General features: G+C 39.9%; 1 protein-coding gene across 4 annotated transcripts in view; it reads right to left on the reverse strand.

Moving 5' to 3' along the window:
• The window catches only part of LOC106946939 (alpha-1,3-mannosyl-glycoprotein 4-beta-N-acetylglucosaminyltransferase C), a 179203-nt gene that overhangs the window by 148428 nt on the left and 10136 nt on the right, over positions 1-20639 (reverse strand). For 3 of the 4 annotated variants that reach the window (XM_015031636.1, XM_015031635.1, XM_015031639.1), the window contains exon 2: positions 1618-1782. The exons of the other annotated variant lie outside the window; for it this stretch is intronic. The gene's annotated coding sequence lies outside the window, so the exon portion shown is untranslated. The remainder of the gene's footprint in view (positions 1-1617; positions 1783-20639) is intronic. 4 annotated transcript variants of the gene reach the window in all.

Here is a 20639-nt window from a genome sequence, read left to right on the forward strand (position 1 = left end):
TACTGGAGGTCTGATATGCAAAAACAGCAGAGCCAAACAAACATAAATGCAAATTCACACATACCAGGTTGTGCTGAAAAAAAATAGAAAACCCTTGGAGGCAATATTAATGGTTTCTATTAAGAAATATAAAGGTAGGATCAAAACTGGTCAAAAACAACCATAGCGCCTGGATCCCAGGGTTAAAGGTTGTTTACAATAAAACGCTGACTAATTTTATTTTTTATTTTTTTGTCTCACTCCCATTTCTTATTTTTGCATTTTGAAGCTTTTATTTGGAACCTTCTTAAGATCCAGTAGGAGAAAAATTCTTACCGTTTTTCAACTGGTCTTAAAATTTCGATCAAGTAGTGCATTTTTTAGTTATTTATTTTATTTTTTTTTACAAAATTCATATTTCATTAAGAGACAAAAAAAACGAGAAAATATTTCAGTCACTTTTAAAAATACCAATAGTCATAACGCTTCCATAGACGTTAAGGTGCAACAGCGGTGAAGTTGGCCCGACTCTGACATAAAGGCCCAGTTAACGTTCTGTTCTGACCCACTTTGAGCGCACGGGGTGTGAGAGACTAATAACATGTTTCTGTTGCTCTTTTGAGAGTGACAAGAGATAGGCGGAACTTGAAAAGAGGCTGGAAGCGCTAATGAGCCTTATTTTAACAACACAACGCATCCATGAATATTTAACACGGCCAAGTGTGATGAATTCTCCCCTCTGAGTGAAAATTGATCTCTGAAAAGCCGCTGCAGCCAATATGCTGCAGTTCATCATCACTCTACGCAGCGGTGCAGGGGCTGCTGTTGAATACGTTTAATAAAATAAAGTAAAATACATTCGCTCAATAAAAAGACCAACACGACCACTGACACTCTTGTATCATTACTTTAACTTTTTTCTAACTTTTTCACATTTTGTCACGTAACCTTACTGTATTTCATCGGGACTTTACCTGATTAACAAAAAACAGGACATGGTTGTGAAATGAAAAAAAAATTGATACTTGGGCTTACTTTTTTTCTACAAACACGAGTTTGAAATGTGTGGAACTATTTATTGATTCTTTTTTAGCCAAGTGTTTGGATGTAAATGAATGACAGCAACCAGAGACACAAACGTTGCTCTTGAAAAACATTATTGTTTGCTACACCAGTCACATAAAGAACTGTTATTTATATCAAATGTACTTAATTTTCTATTTTCGAATTTAATGATTTTTATTGATACTCTCATTGAACTTACAGTGAAGAAAATAGTAAGACTAACAATCTCAACCACACAGAGTTTTGTGGGGTTTTAAACATTAAATGAAATTTATCATGACATCAATGAATCAAAATTTGTATCACGATAAACGATACGATGCAATAAAGTTTCACCGCTACTTCTTACGGCTTTCCACTCCATACAATCCCATGGGCATTTCGGATGCTTCTTGGAGTATTTGAATTTATGTTTAAAATGATTTCCACTTCACAATTACGTGCTAGGTTGTGTTGGTCATAAAATCAAATCCAAATTAAAAATATTTCAAAGTTCGCGCTTGTAACTCTACTAAACATGAGAAAGTTCAAAAGGTGCGAATATTTTCACAAATCACCATAAAAGTCCCTTACTTCTCACGAACGGCGCCGTACGCTCAAACTTCCCCCAAACATCCGAAGAGCGCCGTTTCTGGGTAGGTGGTGAGAATCTTCCAAGACGTCAACTTTCATGGACTCACTTTGTTGCTAAGCAACAGCAAGGGCACCAGTACCTTTCCAGGAAAACGACTTCACCATCTGGGAAAAGAAAAAGAAAAACAAAGAATAAAGATAGAGGGAACACACGATGAACCTCTTGAGCAGGGTTAAGTCGCAGAGAATAAGACTGAGTCAACAAGAAGCGGTGCGGCTGCCGGGGCCAAAGAGCTGTTTGTGTTCCGTAATCAGATTCTTCGCTCGCAGCACCAAATGATGCACGCTCAATATGGTGAGCATCAGGAAATTAAAGTCACCGTTGCACCTTGTAAAGATAAAACCTCACTGTTAAAAAAAAATTAAAAATCAACCTTTTTCCCCCATTATCCACATCTGTGGACACTCAGGAAACGTATGCAAATGGTGTTTGTGTCCTTCATTACACTGAGATATGTAAGCAAACACCCTGAGAGCAGATCAAAAGGCTACTAACAACAGTATCTGGGTCTCCTTTTCAAAGGAGGCCGGTTTTATCTCATTAAAGCAGGCGAGAGAGGAGGGGAGGGAAAGCGTCAAGTCCGAAGGGAAATGAAACAGTTTTGCCCGTATTTGCTTTGTTATTTAGCTGGTAAAGCTCAAATTAATTACTCTCATCTCCTTCACTCTATTCATTATTCTAGCTGTAAACACATTAGTCAAATAAAAAGTCTCTGGCACACCTGGCTTCCTTATCATTTTGTGCTTTCCACCACAGGAAGGTTGGGGCTTTCCAGCGCGCAGACTATTACAGAAGCCCGGCCTCATTTATGGGATATGGTACCTGCTGCCTATTCCACCGATAGCTGCCTCCCAGGAAGCCTTAATGTATGAGATTTGTCAGTGTCAATTTCCCAGTTAATCTCTCTGGTTCACCTCGCCGCTGCCTGCCTCGGCTGCCCATTCATTCTGCTGCTGATCTTCCTGCTCCTGCTGTAACTATGGTGGTTAGGGGAGGGGGGGCACGAAAGCGGCGGGAAGCCCAGGAGCAGGAAATGCATCCGACGAAGCCGTGTGTCTCCCTGTCTGGGAGACCGGCGGAGTTGATACGGTTCTGATAAAAACTCAGATTATTTGAAAATTCATTCTTCTGTGAACGAAAGGCGAAGTCTCACCATTCGTTCACAGACAAATAAAAATCAGAAAACTGAAATCTGGCTCAGGGAAGTTAGTATTGCGATGAAAGTACGACTAACTCCGCAGTAACACGAAGTGTCAGGATAATAAATTTTGCTGGACGTTAAATTCAGCAAAAAACGAAGACAGCGGAAAGCTCACAAGGAGGAAATGCATCCGACGAAGACGCATGTCCCCGGCTGGGAAACCGAAGGAGTTGATACGGATCTGACAAAAACTGTCGGGATCGCTCAAAATATTTCAAAGTTCAAGCCAAACTGGGCCTTTGGCTCACAGAAATCTAGAGATCTGAAAACTGAAATCTGGCTTGGGGAAGTTAGTCGCAGTTATGTTATGGTTTAAGTATGACTAACTCTGCTGTAACACAGCGTGTCACAATGATACATTTTTCTGTAAATCCAGCAAAATACAAAGGCGGCAGGAAGCCTGGGAGCAGGAAATGCATCTGAGTACACCGAGTCTCCCTGCCAGCGGAGTTGTTAGGAAAACTGCCGGGCTCACACTCGGAATATTCCATCGCAGTTCTGCCTTTTGTCTACGTAAACATGAAAATGTGAAAACTAAAGTCCGTCTTGAGGAAGTCAGTATGACACACTGCAGTAACATAAAAACTTCTGCTGGATGATAAATTGTCCCCATATGATAAACAATGTTATTGTCACTTTGAGATATCGGTGGGCGATATGGACTTACAATTTCAACACAATATTCTGTGGTAATTTGTGAAAACAAAAGTAAATACTGCTCTCGAAAAACATTCCTAATTGATAGCGGCTTCTTTATTACACCAGTCACATAAAATGTGATTTGTATCACTAAACTGCATTAGAGACTTAGACCTATTTAGATGCGTGTTAATGTGTGCGTGAATGAATGTGGAGTGGAGTGTGTTGGGGTAAGGTGCTATGCAAGTACAGGCCATTTACCATATTTTAATTTTTTTTTTTAAATGTATTGATGCTCTTGTGGGGAAAGAACAGCAGAAAGTAGTAAAAATAACATTTCAGTCAGTTTTTTTTAACATTAACAGAAATGTATCACGAGAAAGATAAATCAAAATTCTTATAATAAAATTTTTCTTGATAAACATCAAGACGATGCGATAAATCTTAAAATGGTCATAAAATTGGTAAAGACGTAATACTGTAGGTTTGTCCTCTCCATCCAATAAGTTTAAAATTTGTAAAGATTACTGAACACTGGGAATGGAAAATATTTGAAATATCCAAAATAAAACAGAAAAAACTAAACAAAAAAGAACAAAAACAACCACACACAGCCGAGACCAGAAATTTATATTATATAGAAAACTTTGGTTTAAGTAGCATTTGGCTGCTGTGTGAACGCAGCTTAAGTGTGTGTGTGTGTGTGTGTGTGTGTGTGTGTGTGTGTGTCGTGGGAATGTTTTTGCTCCAGCTCCAGGTGTTATCTGCAGAGTGACCTTGTTGTCTTCACTTGATGGCCGAAATGCAGACCGTGGCTCCACAGAGATTAACACACCTCTACAGAACGAAAAGCTGACCATCCTATGCTGACCGATTTCTACTGTGTTGCAGGTCAGTATTCATAAACCTTTACCTTTAACAGACGTCCTGCCACCCTCCTCTCAATAACAGCTTTTCTACCTTGACAGTAAAAACATAAACAAATGAAATAACTAGTTTTGGTACGTCCATATTAAAGCCTAGTTCACACAGCAAGATTTCTAAGCCAGTTTTAGTCTCTCTGTTATGATATCATGGTTGTAATCTCTGAACACTTGGACACCATCTGATTTTTAAAGAGAAGAAGACAATGTACAATGTGGGAAAAGTTGAGTCAGATTTGATATCAGACAGAAGGGAGAAACAGACTCAAAGGAGGTATGAACGACACAGAGAAAAGATTGGTATAATAATGTATTTATTCATGCCTCTCAATAACTGTGTCTTTCTCTAAGCGGTGAGAAAAGCCATGATTACACAGGAGAACAGGAAGTTTTCACTTTGCCACCAGACCAGACTTTGACAGGCCGAGAGACATTTGTTTCTCCGCTGTGAACGAAATGCTAATTTTGGCTGGTTTCGATGAGCCTCTTTTCAGCTCCTAATTACTGGACACTGAAGGCCTGCCGGCCAATAACATCGCACCATTAATTAATTAGGATGACTCGGCAAAAAATCTGATTAAAACATTGCCTCTTAGTAATATGAAACCTGAGAGGATGATGCTCTAAATGAACAAGCAACGACATGATAAACGAGCTGATGCACGTGCCAAAACTGTTGCATTTTTCACCTATTCACTCAAAACAAAATAGCTTGGTTAACTGTGTGATATCATGTACTGCTCCTGCTAAAGATGGCAAAAGAGACTGTTGCCCGTTTTGACTTTGTCAAAGACACCGAGGGCACAGGATGACTAAATTACGGTTGTAGCAGATTGTACAGCTCTGTGCCTGCTTAAGTTCCACGGACGTGTTAAATTACATTATCTCCCTAAGCTCTCTGATATTTGGTATTCACAACACGCTCCTTCAGACATATTGCTCTAATTTACTTCGCAACGTAAGGGTATTAAATGTTAAATAAAGGTGAGGCTGTATTTTCAATTCTCCTGGTTGGCAGTATTGTGATTCCTCATGTTTTTTTCAACGTTTCAACTTATTGGCAAAAATTAAAAACCAGCCACAAAAACTGTTAGTACAAATTCAGATTTAGCAAGTTTATGCTGGTGGCTGTTAATGATTTTTCAAATGATAGAAAGTAAGGCGTGGGTGTTTTGTAACGCTTCAATTTTTTATTTTTTTTTTGATAGACAAGTTCAGAGTGGTCCAACTAGAGTAATTTTCAATGCGTTTTATAAACAAATTGACAGCAACTGGGTTTCCATCGCAAACGTGAGCAAAACTTTGTCGATATTCCGCTAATGTCAAAAAACAACTTTACAATTGCAGCGTTTCCATTAAGTAAGAAACCCAATTAAAATGGTGAAGTTTGTTGACGTGATGAGTCATTAAAAAACTAGCCATGCCCTCGTCCTCCAACTACTTCCTGTCTTCTTCTTGGTGGTTTGTGCCCGTGGCAACATACTGTTGTTGATTGCGTGATGCTTAAAATGTGTTTCCATTGCAGCTTTGCAAAATAAACTAGTTTCAATTTGGCCAAAAAAACAACAAAAATCAATCACATCCTTATGCAAAACATTTGATTAAAAAACCAGAGTTTGTCCGAAATTGGTGTCTTTCCTTTAAACGAATGTTATTTTCGAAATGGTCAAAGGAAGTGCAGCTTCTGACCGTATACATGTGGATGTGTCAATTTATTCGTCACCAATTACATTTTATAAAAAGTTATTTTCTTCACAAAAATTGCACAAATAACAGAAGGGATTTTAGACACCCCAATAAACTCACATTTTATCTTATCATCCCTCTAATGAGAGTCCAACTCGAAGAGCTTACACCATCCTAACAGTCAAACAAGAGGAAGATGCTTTCATCGTTTGCTCAGCATTTGTCTGTTTCCATTTGTTTCCTCAAGTTTCACGGCGTTAAGCTCCTTTTTTGGCCGTCGCTTTATTTCCCTGCAGTGATTAGGCGGGCGAGGTTTGCGGTGCGACGGAGGAAATCCAATTTGGCAAACCGAAAGAAGAGTGGCATTTGTGCTGGACGGGTGCCAGGCTGGCGCCGAGAGAGAACGACCGTATTTACACGACTGATCTATCCGTCGCACTTTGCTAATTTATCGGGATGTGTTCCATTAACCTCTGCAGGAAGTCGAGGCTGGCAGTGACGGGAACTTCTTGAGAGCACGTCGGCTCGTGGAGAAGAGTCTGAGTCAATCAGGGATGTCGCATTGTTAAGACCAGCGCGTGAGATCTCGGTAATACCCATCAAGATGAGGTTTACTTTTCAAATTTCCTGAAAGAGTGCTTTTTGTTAGCAGAGCTGGAAGCTCAAATGGTACCCGGAGCATTGCTTTGACTGTATTTTTTTATATTTCATTTGTGTGAACTCAAACTAATGATGTAGATCATATATGCCGGTTGTTCAGCATCTCAGTGTGATCGGAGTAACATATTAATAATCCGTATCTTTACTTGCTCTTACTTATCAGTGAAAGTCAGTGGTGATGAAATCTGATAGGTACGATTGTTCAATGATCCTCTGGAATGAAATTAAGCTTTAATGGATTTTTTTTTCTTTTATTCTTGATCCTAAATGAGTTGTTAAAGCTCAGTCTGGTGCATAATTCTCAACTTTTTAATGTGCCAGTGTCAAGATCTGTATGTGTTTGGACTTTTAGTTTCATCTGTGCTTCTGGTTTGGATCATTTCTCAATTATGTGCTCTGGCCTGGTTTAAGTTTATTGTTCTACGTCATTTTCTGCTTTTTTATTTGTTCACTTAGGACGCGTTCACACCAGACCTGTTTATTCTGCCTTGAATGAACTCCAGTTTGCTTTCCTAGACAGCCTGATTGGTTTGGGGAGGTGTGAATATGTAAGCTAACTTTGATGCGGATCAGAAAAAGCAAACTCGAACTAAAAACCCAGCTCTGCATTAAATGAACTCTGGCGCAGTTTGAATGCACATGTGGATGCAAGCGGGCCAGAGACTGCTCCAAAAGTCAGAAGCAGACTATAGCGCAGGGCATTCTGGGTAAATACAACCAAAACAATGGTGCATGTAGGAGAAATGTCAAAGACAAGAAAGAAATCCTACAACCCTTAAAATCTCACAACACTCCATCTTTATTTAGGTTTCATGAAGCGGGAGGTTGAGCTCAGTGTCTTCTCCAGAGATTTTCATGTCGTTTCCTGCAGTGGTTCTTATTGCAGCGCCACCAGAGGTGAAGAGGGGAACAGGTTTTTCAAAGCGTTTGGTTGGTTTGACAGTGCAGTGTGAAAGTGAACTGCAGCTGAAAATGTAACAAATGTTGCAACTTTGGCCCCCAGTGGAACCAAGTCTACCAAACTATCAGGTGTGAAAACACCTGAAGATTGAGTTGCCTTAGATGTGTGTTCCTTTGTTTACCGTTTATTAGTTAAAGTTTTTTTTTCCCATTTCCCATGTTGTTTCGCCTCGTCTCTTTGCCTGCCATTTTGCTTCCCTTCCACACTGTTTTCACCTGTCCCTTACTGCCACTACTCACCTCTGATTAGCTCTTCACGTTTCTTTCCACCTCTCCCTCAATATTTAAAATCCACGTTTTCACTCACTGCAGGACTCTTCCATTTCCTTCCCTTTCCTCCTGTTTTCTTTCTGCCGCCTGCCTACCCATGTCTAGCCCTGATTTTCATCATGCCTGCCTTTAAGTTTCATATTTATTTCTTCATGAAAGCCACTTATGCCTCCAGGTCCACCTGCTCCTGGGTCTCACTTAAACCCTTATGACAGGTACCTTGAGCTAAGGATAAATTATGATTAAAGTAACTTCAGTCGTTCACCGTGTTAAGTCAAAAAGTGCCTACAGTCAATAAAAAAAAAGACAAGTTTTGTCAGTTCCGCCTAACACTACAGTGTTGAAACCCTTCTTCTGTACGGCACATTGATTTATCTCCCAACCGACACAAAGCGATGAATTCACGGCACGCGACATTACTGCTCACTCAAGGCTGTCTGGGGAGAAATTATAATGCCTGATGGTGTCTGAGAGTTAAATCCACAGAGCAGATGCACGACGGGTGCAGAATTCAAAGCGTAAAGAAACTTATCTCTCCAAAGCACAGCAGGCTCTATGGAGACAAACTTGCTAATGGCACCGAGCGGAGTTCTGGGAGTTTCCAGTAACAGGACAAAAAAAAGAAACACAATTAAACAGGGATTCTCTCCGTGAATGTTCTTCAAGCTGTCCCCGTGACAGAGGACAGACGACTGGCAAATCTTCAGATGAAGCCAGTTATATCGGTTTGATCTCCGAAGGTTTTAGTCTGAGCTGAATTAAAATCTTTCCACTCGAATGCCATACGCTTATGATAAACATGCAATTTTCGTAATTTATAACAGAAATGTTTATATAGTTGAGCCCAAAATGATTCAAAGCCCTGACTGGAAGAAAAATTTGGATTGGTCACATCTGAACCTGACAGAGAATCTATGGAGGGAGAAAAAGTTTAAGGAGTTTAAAGTATTAGGTGTTTTCTTACCACATAGTATTATTTTATAGAACAATCGAGTAGTTATGTTACCTTCAGTTGTTATGAAAAAGCTACATATATATCAAATATGACTTAAAATAAATTTCACTTGACAACTTTTTTTTCTGTCTGTTTAGAAACTGTAACTCCACCTTCAGGAAAAATGTTATGTAAAAAAAGCAAAACAACTGTTAAGATTGGAAAATACATCAGTGGTAATAGTCTTTAGGGGTTACTTGATGTCACCAATTTTTTTTTTTCCTGCATCTACAGTAGATGGAGGGACTGGATAATCCTAAATTGCTTATTCGTCTGTCTGCCATGTTGGATTTAAAAATGTTCTTGCACTTGCAGTGGATGGCCAGTAGTTGATAGTGTATTTTATGATGCACTAGTGTCCACTATGTCTATGTCCATTTATTACATCAAAATTCACAAGAAAATCCTTTTAGACAGCTGTCCACTGTAGTGATGAAAGGGTTAAGGTCTTTTTCTAGTAATTTTCTAGAGTCGTATTCACCCAAATGTTTTGACAAATATGCAAACATTCACACAACAACATGCAGATGAGTAGGTAACTTGAGGTAAATATTCATCCCAATATTGTTATATTTAGCAACTTTTCCAACAACAACAAAAATTCAGTGTCGGCCAAAATCAGAACAGGGAGGTCAGGCTAACAGCCGTAATGCATGTATAGTTCTACATGGATAAAGTTACACTCATTATTATTGTTCCAATGTGCAAAAAAGAGATGAAAATAATGAGATTCAGACACAGATGAACATCTGACAGAAAGTGTCTGACAAAAACTTTCATTTTTAAAGTGTTCAACTGCGAGCCACAGAGTGATCCTTCAGTAAGAACAGACAAATTAGACAGTTCCAAGTGTTCTCCACGTCCTACTGCAGTTTTATTTTAATTATTTCCACCTTTATGGATAAAATGAATATAAAGACTGCAGCACTGCACTGTACCATATAATTACAATGCTATGCTAAACTGCTGTGGGGGGGATTTTAATGGGCATCATCACAGTTTTGCAGTGAAGTCCTGAGACCAAACTAATGTCAACAGTAAAACCAGACTGCAGTAATAAAGCAGTCGCAGGCTAATAGCTGCCCCTTGGGATCTGATTATGCCATTTGTGTTACTCATTAAAGCAACACTGACAGTAAAAACGCCAAAACCTCAGCAATAATGACTTGCAGTAAGATGCGTGTGTGTAGGAAAAAAAGTCACAAAAACACTCCAGAGTCCGCTCAGCTCGCCTTCCAAACCGTTTTCACAAGGTAAGTAAATGACAACTTTGAGCTCGCAAAGGTCACCGCTGCCTTTTTTTCTAGCAGTTTAGCGCTTCAGAGGTAAAGAGCTCCAGACGCCGTTCGGAGCTCGACGAAGGGTTTCTGACGCAGGCAGGGACACGGTAAACCCTTCCAAGGCTTTGGCACAACGGAGGTCCGGAGACGGAAACACACCTGCTCAAAGTAAAACGGGGGAAAATACAATCGTGAGAACAACTTCCGGCTGCGTTCGGCAGCCGCGCCTTGTGATGTTTGGCGAGTCATTTTTCCATTCCACAGAAATGAATTTGCATACGTTTGATTTCCCCTTCCCTTTGTGAAACAACAACACAGACACAAATAAATTAAGGTCCATCCTTCCTGGTGAAGATTATTTATCTCCTTTACTCAAGCTGACTGAACTTCCACAAAGGCAGCATCGAGTTACTCGCCGCCCGGCGCCCACTGCTTCCACACTAAAGACTAGTCGACTCCACACGGGTTCCCTTTCCTGTAAAATCAGCCCTATGCATCTGATAATGAAGAGCTTCCTCAGCCCGCTTTGACGCACGGAGGCAGCGTGAATCACTGTAATGTAATGCACGCCTATAGCAATAACTCCGATGCTAATCCTTCAGCTGAAAAATCAATTTTTCACTTTTGGCTCCAGCTGCCCTGAGGAAGACAAATCACACGACTAGTCAAACCAGCGACCGGAATCAAACAGACCGGGAATCGGGGAGCGTAATGCGTCGCGTGTAATCGGTTACAAGTCGCTGCCAGATCGAGAACGCCACCGTTTCATTTTCATCAGCCTCTCATAAAGACAAATATGATATAATTAGGGCGATTAAGACGAGCAGAGACTAAAGGCCAACAGTGTGAACATAGCCGGAGATAATGGGAGGATTACTGGTGACTCACTTAGAGCAGCTAATGGGCTTTTTGAACACAAAACATTCATTCGCTGGCAGACGTGATTGACGTGCCAGAAAATCTGTGACTTACACAGACCAGGAAAAGTATTCAGACCCCTTGAACTTTATCACATTTCAACCACATTTAATGCGTCTTCCTGGGATTTTCTGCACAGGGAGATGAAATAAAGAAGTGAAAATAATGGACGCCCACCATGGAGTCGTATGCACCGAAAAGAGAGAATGGAACCCCAACTTAGATAAATTAGTTAATGTAATGATATTCAGCTCGTCAGGTTTACTTTATTTATGTTTGTTTAACACAACGGCTTAATAAACTTGATATATTTACATGGATAAACTTAATTTGACTAGTTGTAACTTCATTAAATTAAGTAGCATAACCAGTTTTCTTTTTTAAAGGAGTTATAGAGAAATCAAGAAATTCATACAAGGTGGTACTACTTCAACATATTTTTACTCAATTAAATGTAAAATATATTCTTCCAAGAAATGAATCAAGTAATACTACAACAATACATTTGCTAAAAAAGGTTACTCAAGTACTCAGTAACTGGTCGTAACATTTGATTTGGTATTTAAAAAATTATTTTATCACAAAGAAAAATGTGCAAATTCTGGTATTTTAAAGACCAAAAAGGAAAATAAAATTCTGAATATACTGTACTATACAGGATTCAAACTGAAACAATCAGATTCAGAGATGAATTGATTATTGAAATTACCATTTACTAATCTGGTTATTGATTAATCGTTAACTGGGGTGTGCAGATTCAAAAGAGACTCCTCAAGTAGCATAATTTCAGCTTCAACTGCTTCAAATTTTGTAAAAAAAAATATAATTTATTAAGTACTTTTGCTGTCCAAATATTATTGATTAATTAAAAGAAATAGGCAACACATTTTCCTTACACTGTACTAATGTTAAAACTGCAGCTTGTAACTTCTATTGTCACATACGGGATACCACAAGGTTCAATCCTGGGACTCCTCTTATTCAATATCAATATCTATATGTTCCCACTACTCGGGTTATTACAGGAAATAAGGTGAGCTAGTATAGATGACACACAGCTCTACTTTACGATGTCACCAGTCTCTTTATAGTATTGCCACCAGGGGGCTGAAACAAATTGCATGGAGCAGAAAACCATGTGTTGTGGTTTGTCATGAAAACATGTGACATTCAAAGGACTTTTCTGAACATTTTTGTACTGGCAAGAAAAAAAAAATCTGACCAATCGAGATATCAGGTCTGCAAAACCCAGCAGCACAGGCTGAAAAAAGTCACTTAAAGTGTCAGATGGGAAAAAAATGCCCCACACCTTTAGGAAAAGAGATCAGCACTGAGCAGATGAGCGCTGACCTGATCTGACCCAGTTCTCCCTGATTTATGGTTCCCGTTCTCTCAAAAGACACAGCTTTGTTCTGGGGGGGGTCATAAATCTCCCTCACCTCAGAGCTGATCAGCTGACCCTCTAGTCCCGGCAGCCGTCCCATCCTCTAACCCTCCAACCCCCCCACGAGATCCATCGCCTCTTCTCTTCACACAGCGCCGTCTGCAGTCGGGCTCTTGACACAAAGCAGAAATCACCCGAGCCACGAGGGCTGGCAGTTAATCACAATGAGCAGACAAAGGTATGAAATAGAGCCGAGCGGGCCAGCGAGAAGAGACTCGCCGCTATCGCTGAAGCCGCTGAAATGGGAGGAGGTAACCTCTGCTCCGTCTCCGGGCTGCGCTCCACTCCAATGTGAAATGAAGTTCTCGGTGTTTACAATGAGCAAGTAGCAGGGAGGAAGGGCGAGACGGGGCAGAGCTGTGAGGACGTGAAGATGTCTCGGTGGGAAGAAAACACAAACATGACAAAGTGACCCCACTGCATGTTTGTGCCTCCAGCAAAGTCTAAAAAGGCTAAAGGCTGGATTAATTAGGAGGCAAATTCATTAGAGTGATGAGCTTCTGAGAAGCTGAAACATGAAAGAGGTCAACAAAGCAAAGTGCAGCCCAGCTCAGCAGGCTAACTGTTAGCCGCAGCAGCGCATGTCAGAAACTGGCATGGGTCGGTTCTGGCTTGGTAAGATATGGTTTCAGACTGGCACTCCACACATTCCTGTGGAAAAAAAAAAGTGATTTTTCAAAGAAATGCCAGAGAAAGTTCCAGAAGGACAGTCAGCAGTAAGGCAGTAAGTCCCCTCTGTTGCTGCCCACTGACGGTTAGCTAGCTAGTCAACCATAGCTAGCCACTCATCGCTAGCAAGCTTCCCACTAACCGCTATTCCTGTGTGGCTTTCTATTACTAGCTAGTTCTGTTGCTTCCCACTGACAGCTAGCCAGCCACCCATGAGCCATAATTAGCTCACCGTCCTCTAGGAATTGTAGTATGTTATGGTATGTTATTCATGATGCAGCTCTACATTACTGAATGCATACTGAATTAATATTTTTTTGCTGTGAACGTCTGCTCAGCAGTCAGTAGTTGCATTTCAATTACAAAGGTGCACAAAACTTTGTTGATGCTCCGCTGTCAAAAAACAATTTTGAAAATGTGGTGTTTCCATTAAATAAGAAACACAGTGAAAAACATACTGCACTGTGATCCTCCTACCACTGCCAGTTGTCTTCTTCTTCTTACCCTAAATAGTAACATCTGGTTCTTGATCACATGACTCCTGTAATGCAAAAAAAGTATTTCCATTGCAGTTTTGCAAAACACACTACCGTATTTTCCACACTATAAGGCGCAACTTCAATGAATGGCCTATTTTAAAACTTTTTTCATATATAAGGCGCACCGCATTATAAGGCGCATAGAATAGACGCTATAGTAGAGGCTGGGGTTACGTTATGCATCCATTAGATGGAGCTGCGCTAAAGGGAATGTCAACAAAACAGTCAGATAGGTCAGTCAAACTGTATTAATAGATTACAAACCAGCGTTCTGACAACTCCGTTCACTCCCAAAATGAATAAACAGCTGTTTTATTATTTTTCCCGAGGTAAAGTCAGTGACGTGGTATTTTTGTGAAACAGTTTATCTTTTAACAACAGCAAGGTATAACATGTAGTGCAACATTTATATCACATAGTGGAGGGGAACATTTCCTTGATTCAATAAACATGTAAAAAACTGTGATACTGTTACGGTAAATCAAATGTTAGTGCAGTCACAATATAGTAACACTCGAAATAGTGCAAAGCAATGGCAATACATCAATAACTCAACGTTGTTCAAACGTTAATGTCCATATTCACAATATGACAAACCTTGTTCAGCTGTAAACACACAAAAAAACATATAAAGCTCACTTTATTAATTTATTCCTCATCCACAAATCCCTCAAATTCTTCTTCTTCAGTGTCCGAATTAAACAGTTGGGCGAATACGGCATCCAACATGCCCGGCTCCGTCTCGTCAAAGTCGTCATTAATCGAGTCAGTGTCGCTGCTTTTGTCTAGCAGTTCAGTGACAATTCCTGCCTTCCTGAAAGCTCGGACCACAGCTGAGAATGATATATCAGCCCAGGTATTTACAATCCACTGGCAGATAGTGGCGTAGGTCGTCCAGCGCTGTCTCCCCATCTTGGTGAACGTGTGTTCGCCTTCTGTCATCCACTGTTCCCACGTAGTTAGCATTCTAGCTTTGAATGTCCTGTTGACACCAATATCTAGTGGCTGGAGTTCTTTTGTCAATCCACCCGGAATGACGGTGAATATTGAATTAGTGTGCTTCACTTGTTTTTTGACACCATCGGTGATATGGGAGCGCATGGAGTCATAGATCAATAGGGACAGAGCTGTGAGAAAAAAGCCACCCGGTCTCTTCACGTAAATTTCTCTGAACCACTCACTCATCATTTCTTCATCCATCCATCCCTTCGAGTTAGCTTTGATGACGACGCCGGCTGGAAAGTTTTCTTTTGGCAAGGTCTTCCTCTTGAAAATAAGCATGGGTGGAAGTTTATGGCCATTAGCCTGGCAAGCAAGAACTACAGTGAAGGATGACTTCTCACTCCCTGCGGTGCGAACATTTACTGTATGTTCTCCCGTTTTATCCACTGTGCAATTCACAGGAATATCAAAGGTGAGTGGAACCTCATCCATGTTGATGATGTGTTCTAGCCGGATATTTTTTTCAGTAATCTTGTCTTTGCAATATGCTCGGAAAGTGGCCAGCTTTTCTTGGTAATCTTTTGGCAGTTGCTGCGAAACAGTAGTTCATGTGCGGATGGAGAGATTACATCTTTTCATGAACTGAAAGCACCAAGAAGGACCGCCTCTAAATTCCCTGATGTTAAGTTTGCATGCTAGCGCTATTGCCTTCATTTGAGTAGTGATTGTACTGACACTTCTACTTGCTACTCTCTGTTCAACAACCCACTGTTTGAGTTTGTCCTCAAACTGTAGCCATGTCGCTTTGTTTCCTTGGAAACTCTGTTTAGTCTTCTTTACTTGGCGCAGGTGATCTTGTTTTCTCCACTTCCGCACCATTGATTCATTAATGTTAAATTCTCTTGCTGCTGCTCTATTCCCGTATTCTACTAAGTGACTGATCACCTTGAGTTTAAACTCTGCGTCGTAAGTGTGTCTCTTAATAGGAGCCATTTTGGGGTTTTTACACAAACACACAAATGGAAATGAAACGGCATGTTTCGCGCAATCATATATCCCAGCATGCACCACGCGCTTCTTCTTCTACGGGAGAAAATGAAGCCGGCGGCTGCTTACCAAAGCTTCGAGACCTGTTGGCTCAATATTGGTCCATATATAAGGCGCACCGGATTATAAGGCGCACTGTCGGCTTTTGAGAATATTGAAGGTTTTTAGGTGCGCCTTATAGTGCAGAAAATATGGTAATTTCGAAACAGCTGAAAAATTACCTCACCCTAGTGCAGAAACTTTTTATCAAAAAGCAGGGGTTCTTTTGAAATCGTTGCGTTTCCATCAAGCAAAATTATTTTCGAAATTCCATTTTGAGCAACTATATGGTTAATAGCAATACAACTAATGTCAAGTCTAGAAAGACAAAGAGGCAAAAATGACTACAAAGAAACCTGAAAGGAAGCCAAAACAAGATGGAGAACAAATGGCAAACAAGGTGCGGGTGTGAATTAGAAAGGGAGAACGCTAGAGAGACGAGTCAGACATTCCTCAGTAAAACAATCAGCCAGGAAACAAACATGAGCGCAGCAGCACACCGAGACTACAGATTGAACCATGTCGCCTCTCGTGGCAGCACCGTCATAAAATCAAATCCACGCACTCGCCTACCTAAATCGTGTAAAGCTCCCAGCGCACGCTCCTGCTCAGTGTTCGTGTATGACGCGCTTGCCACCGAGCCTAAATGATCTCAGTAAGTCATGCAGGAGGAGATAATTGGCTCTCGGAGAAGTGGGAGCAACGCTCATTGTGATGGTGAAGAGTAGCCAGGCAGTAAGTTGTCATCTTTTTTTTTTCTATCAATCCTGCGCAAGGATGTTTCTTTCACCGTCTCATTTGTTCACTAGGTCTCTCAAGAGCCCTCCGTCCGTCCCCACCCTCCAGTTTTTCCACTCCACACTCTTTATTCCCCAAAGTGTCACACCTCTCTCCAAGGTAGCAGCTAACAGTCTGTTTTCTCAGAGGTTTTTCCAGCCTTCTCTCCTTGTTTTCCCAGCTTTGTGGCCCTAGAGGACCGATGTTTTCACACCATCTCCAACACTTTCCACTCTGTGCCCCATATAAAGTGTTGCATAAAGACAAGTGGCAAGTTAAACAAATTACAGTTCAGGGTCAGAGCAGAGTGGGACAGACCTCAAGAATTCAGGATCTCTGTTTAAGGGACGATGACAAAGGAGTATGTGATGGAACGGTGTCTCCATATTTACAAGATTGTGCAGTTTTCGTTCTGATAGATGCAAACAGAAAGGTCATCTTTTCCTTTTGGTTGAAAGCACGTTAAATAGAGAAGAAAAACAAGTTATTATTTTACCAGGCTTACAGTATCTTTCAGGTTTTCTTAAACAATTGGATGATGTTTAAGTACATGTTTTACTTTCCAAAGAAGCACAGTGGCACAGCCAATAGGGGGGTCAGGAGGGGCTATGGCCCCACTTTTGAAAAATCCTGGCTACCCCAGAACATCATATTGAATTCATACGAAGGCGTACATAGTCATCTTCTTCCATCATGATATAAATGTAAAAAACAATAAATAAATGAACATCTAAACAGAAAGTTTAAAATAATAATAGCAATAGTTATGTAATATTGCTCAAACAAAATTAATTATATTTACATAAGTTGAAAACTTCAACCATTTGATAGCAATGCTAGGAAAAAAATAAACATTTTAATTCTACAGAATTTAATTTTATCATGATGTAACAGACAATATGACAGTTTTACTTTTTACTTACAGTATTTCTAGTATTTCTAGTGTCTTAATTGTAAGAAAACCAACAGGTGGTTTAGGAGCCATGTAGTAGTAGGGGAAAAATGTTTTATTCCTATATCAGTAAACAGTTCAAAATAAGACATCTCTATTGTCTTTATGTGCTTTATTTGCCTTACAAAAATTGGCTTACTTTAAATGCAACCCAATTTCTTAATGGTGCATCAGGAAAAATTTGAAGCCACACTGGTATGACCAGTCGTTCAAGGAAAAAAGCAACAATAGTTTCCACAACACAAAGTCTTCCTGTAGTTCCACAGCAGACACACACACAGGTTCCCCTCCATGTACAGAGATTCCTGTGTGTGTGTGTGTACTAAAGTCAGACAGAGAGAGGTTAGCAGGCTACACTAGACAGATAAACAGAATGGATGTAGTGGAGATGAGGAGAGAAAATGAACTTGGTCAACTTTGTTTTGTACAAAGGGTCTAAGATTGTCCTGTGATGTATGGAATGTTTGTTGCTATGAAGCTTGCGTGTGCTGTAAACAACCATCCCCCTCTGCAAAGAGAGAAGTTCAGAGCCGAACCAGGCGGCTGTTTATGTTGGCTCAATATTTGGCCAACATGGGCTGAACGGCTACGTTCACTTCCTTCGCTGCCATTGCTAAAACTACAGGCAGACCACAATTCTAAAACACTACAGTTGTTCACAACTTCTCCTTCTGTGTGCTTATTGGCCTGGTTGAAATTCTACAGGCAGAATCTAAGTGAATGGGAGAAAATCCAGACTGATAGTGAAGCGAGATTTGAATCAAGCAAAATAGGTTAGGAAAACAATGGTCAGACTGTAGACAGAGAAAAATTATTAGTTTTTCATGTAAACCAAACCACAGCTGTTTAATGTGCCGGGCTTTGGCTATTCACACTCTGATCAGGTTCAGGGACAATTCTTTTGAAACTTTGAAGCCTATTTTCTCCCTAATTTTGTTTACAGAGTGCCAACATTCAAATGTCCATATCTCACTCATTTTTAAAAAAAAAATATTTCTATGCGTTTGACATCAGTAGAAACCTCAGAATCCACACTTTCAGAATTTGAAAATAACTCAAAGTCCTCCTGGGAGATTTGTTCCTGGTTTTGTTGTGGCCAGTGACCAGGAACCGTGACATCAGTAAATGTTATCACTACAAAGTGCCAAAAAAGACTTTTCCAATTTCCCAAGCATAAAACATGCAACATTTTGAGTAGTTGAACCTGGACATTAGTGTTTTACACAGCTAACAAATTCAATAGAGAAACAAAACAAAAATCGTATTTGTTACAGTTCCTAAAAAGTAACATCTGTCTGCGCGGGGGAAATAAAAAAACACTTCTGAAAAGTATATTTTAGCACTTTCACCATTTTTTCTAAGTGAACTCCAGGCCTCCAGCTCCAGCAGTAATCTCCAGACCTGTAGCTGCTGGAGCACCTGCGTTGTCTGGGTTGCTGCTGATGGATTAGTGAAACAACAAACAGCTTCAGTTGCAGGTGCATCAGCTGTGCCATTTGAATTTTCTTCCCCTGGCGCTTTGAGCAAATGCTGACATTTGAAGTTTGTATTTCTGTCAGTGGGACGTTTCCCAACCTTAAACGGTTCACTGAGGAACGCTACGTATGGCTGCAGCACCCGGGAGTCTGCTTCGGTCTTCCAATAAATTACTTCTACATCATTATTGTGTCAAAAAAAAAGTTTTCGTCCTGAATTTTATCGTCTTAATTGAACTCTTTAGTCTGATGTGTTGCAGCTATTCAAAGCAGAGCTCCAGAAATGTTCACGTTTTTACACCCCGACAAATTAAAATTCTTTTATGAGAGATAAATAATGCAGGAAGCCGGCGTCGCCTTCAGGTCCACATCTGTACTGTCAGTCTCATTCCACCTACTCTCTCTGATCAAAGCTGTTCTCTGCCTTCATCAACAGCTGGTGTGAAGACAAAAAAAAAAAAAAAGAAACGAAGAAAAAAAGAGCAATGGCACGACAGCGTATTTCTCCAGACTATCTCAGCCATCCTTCCACCAACTTTTAAACACGGTTTGCCTCTGGTCTCTACTTCTCTGTCAGAGATGCATATTTCAAATGGTAATTCACCATCTTTCCTTTGATTCTTCTTTTTTTTCCCCTTTCTTTGACATTTGGTAGTGTTGCCAAGCAATCTACTAACTTTCAGTGCAATCTTAAAAGATAAAAGAATTCTCATAGGTTAAATTTAATATATAAAAGAGTTCTCTCTCAAATTTTTATCTTTTTAACCCCGATGGAGGGGGGAAAGATTATGTGTTAAACCTATGCCAAAATGAGTGATATGCAAATTTTCCTGAGGTCCCCCCACCTCCCTCCATTGATTCTCTTGGATGATACCGAAGCTGGTGTTCAGATTGTAGCTTGATAAAAGATCTACTTCTGCTTTAAAGAAATGTAAAATACATTTAAGTCGTCAGAATTGGACCAAAGAATTCTCAACTAAAGAGAAAGAATAAAGCAGAATGTGTGGATGGCACCTACATTTTATTATTTTTGTAAAAAGAATCAAAAACTGGATTTCAAAGATAAGAAATCATATGCAGCAATATTCAACATTACATTATTATTAAGTTCATTTACTTCAGTAGCTCAATTCTCTAAGTCAAACACACATAGATTAATTCAACACATGCTGATGTTTCAACCCTTTATTTCCAATAGTTATTTTCTGCTCAAAGCCAATGAACAAACATTAAAGATTAGAATATTATGTCAGATTGTTTTAATACAGAAATGTGGATGTAATTAAAGTATGTTTAATCCCTACTTAAAGTTTTTATATTCAGAAGGTATTTTTCATCTGACGCAGTAGCTTTATTCAAATGCATATTTTAATATACTGAATATAACTGTGTATAAACGGTCTTACTGATCGCAAATCGATTTTGAACAATATAAACAATGTCTTCAGTTAAAAATTGGTCCAGATTTTACCAGTTAAAGTATCTTAAATAATAAGCTGAAGCTGATCAAACACAGTGATGAAATATGACTTTGTTTAAGCTACAA

This window comes from Poecilia latipinna, unplaced genomic scaffold, assembly GCF_001443285.1.
Source record: "Poecilia latipinna isolate Pla-1442-1.1 unplaced genomic scaffold, P_latipinna-1.0 Scaffold213, whole genome shotgun sequence".
Lineage (NCBI taxonomy): Eukaryota > Metazoa > Chordata > Actinopteri > Cyprinodontiformes > Poeciliidae > Poecilia > Poecilia latipinna.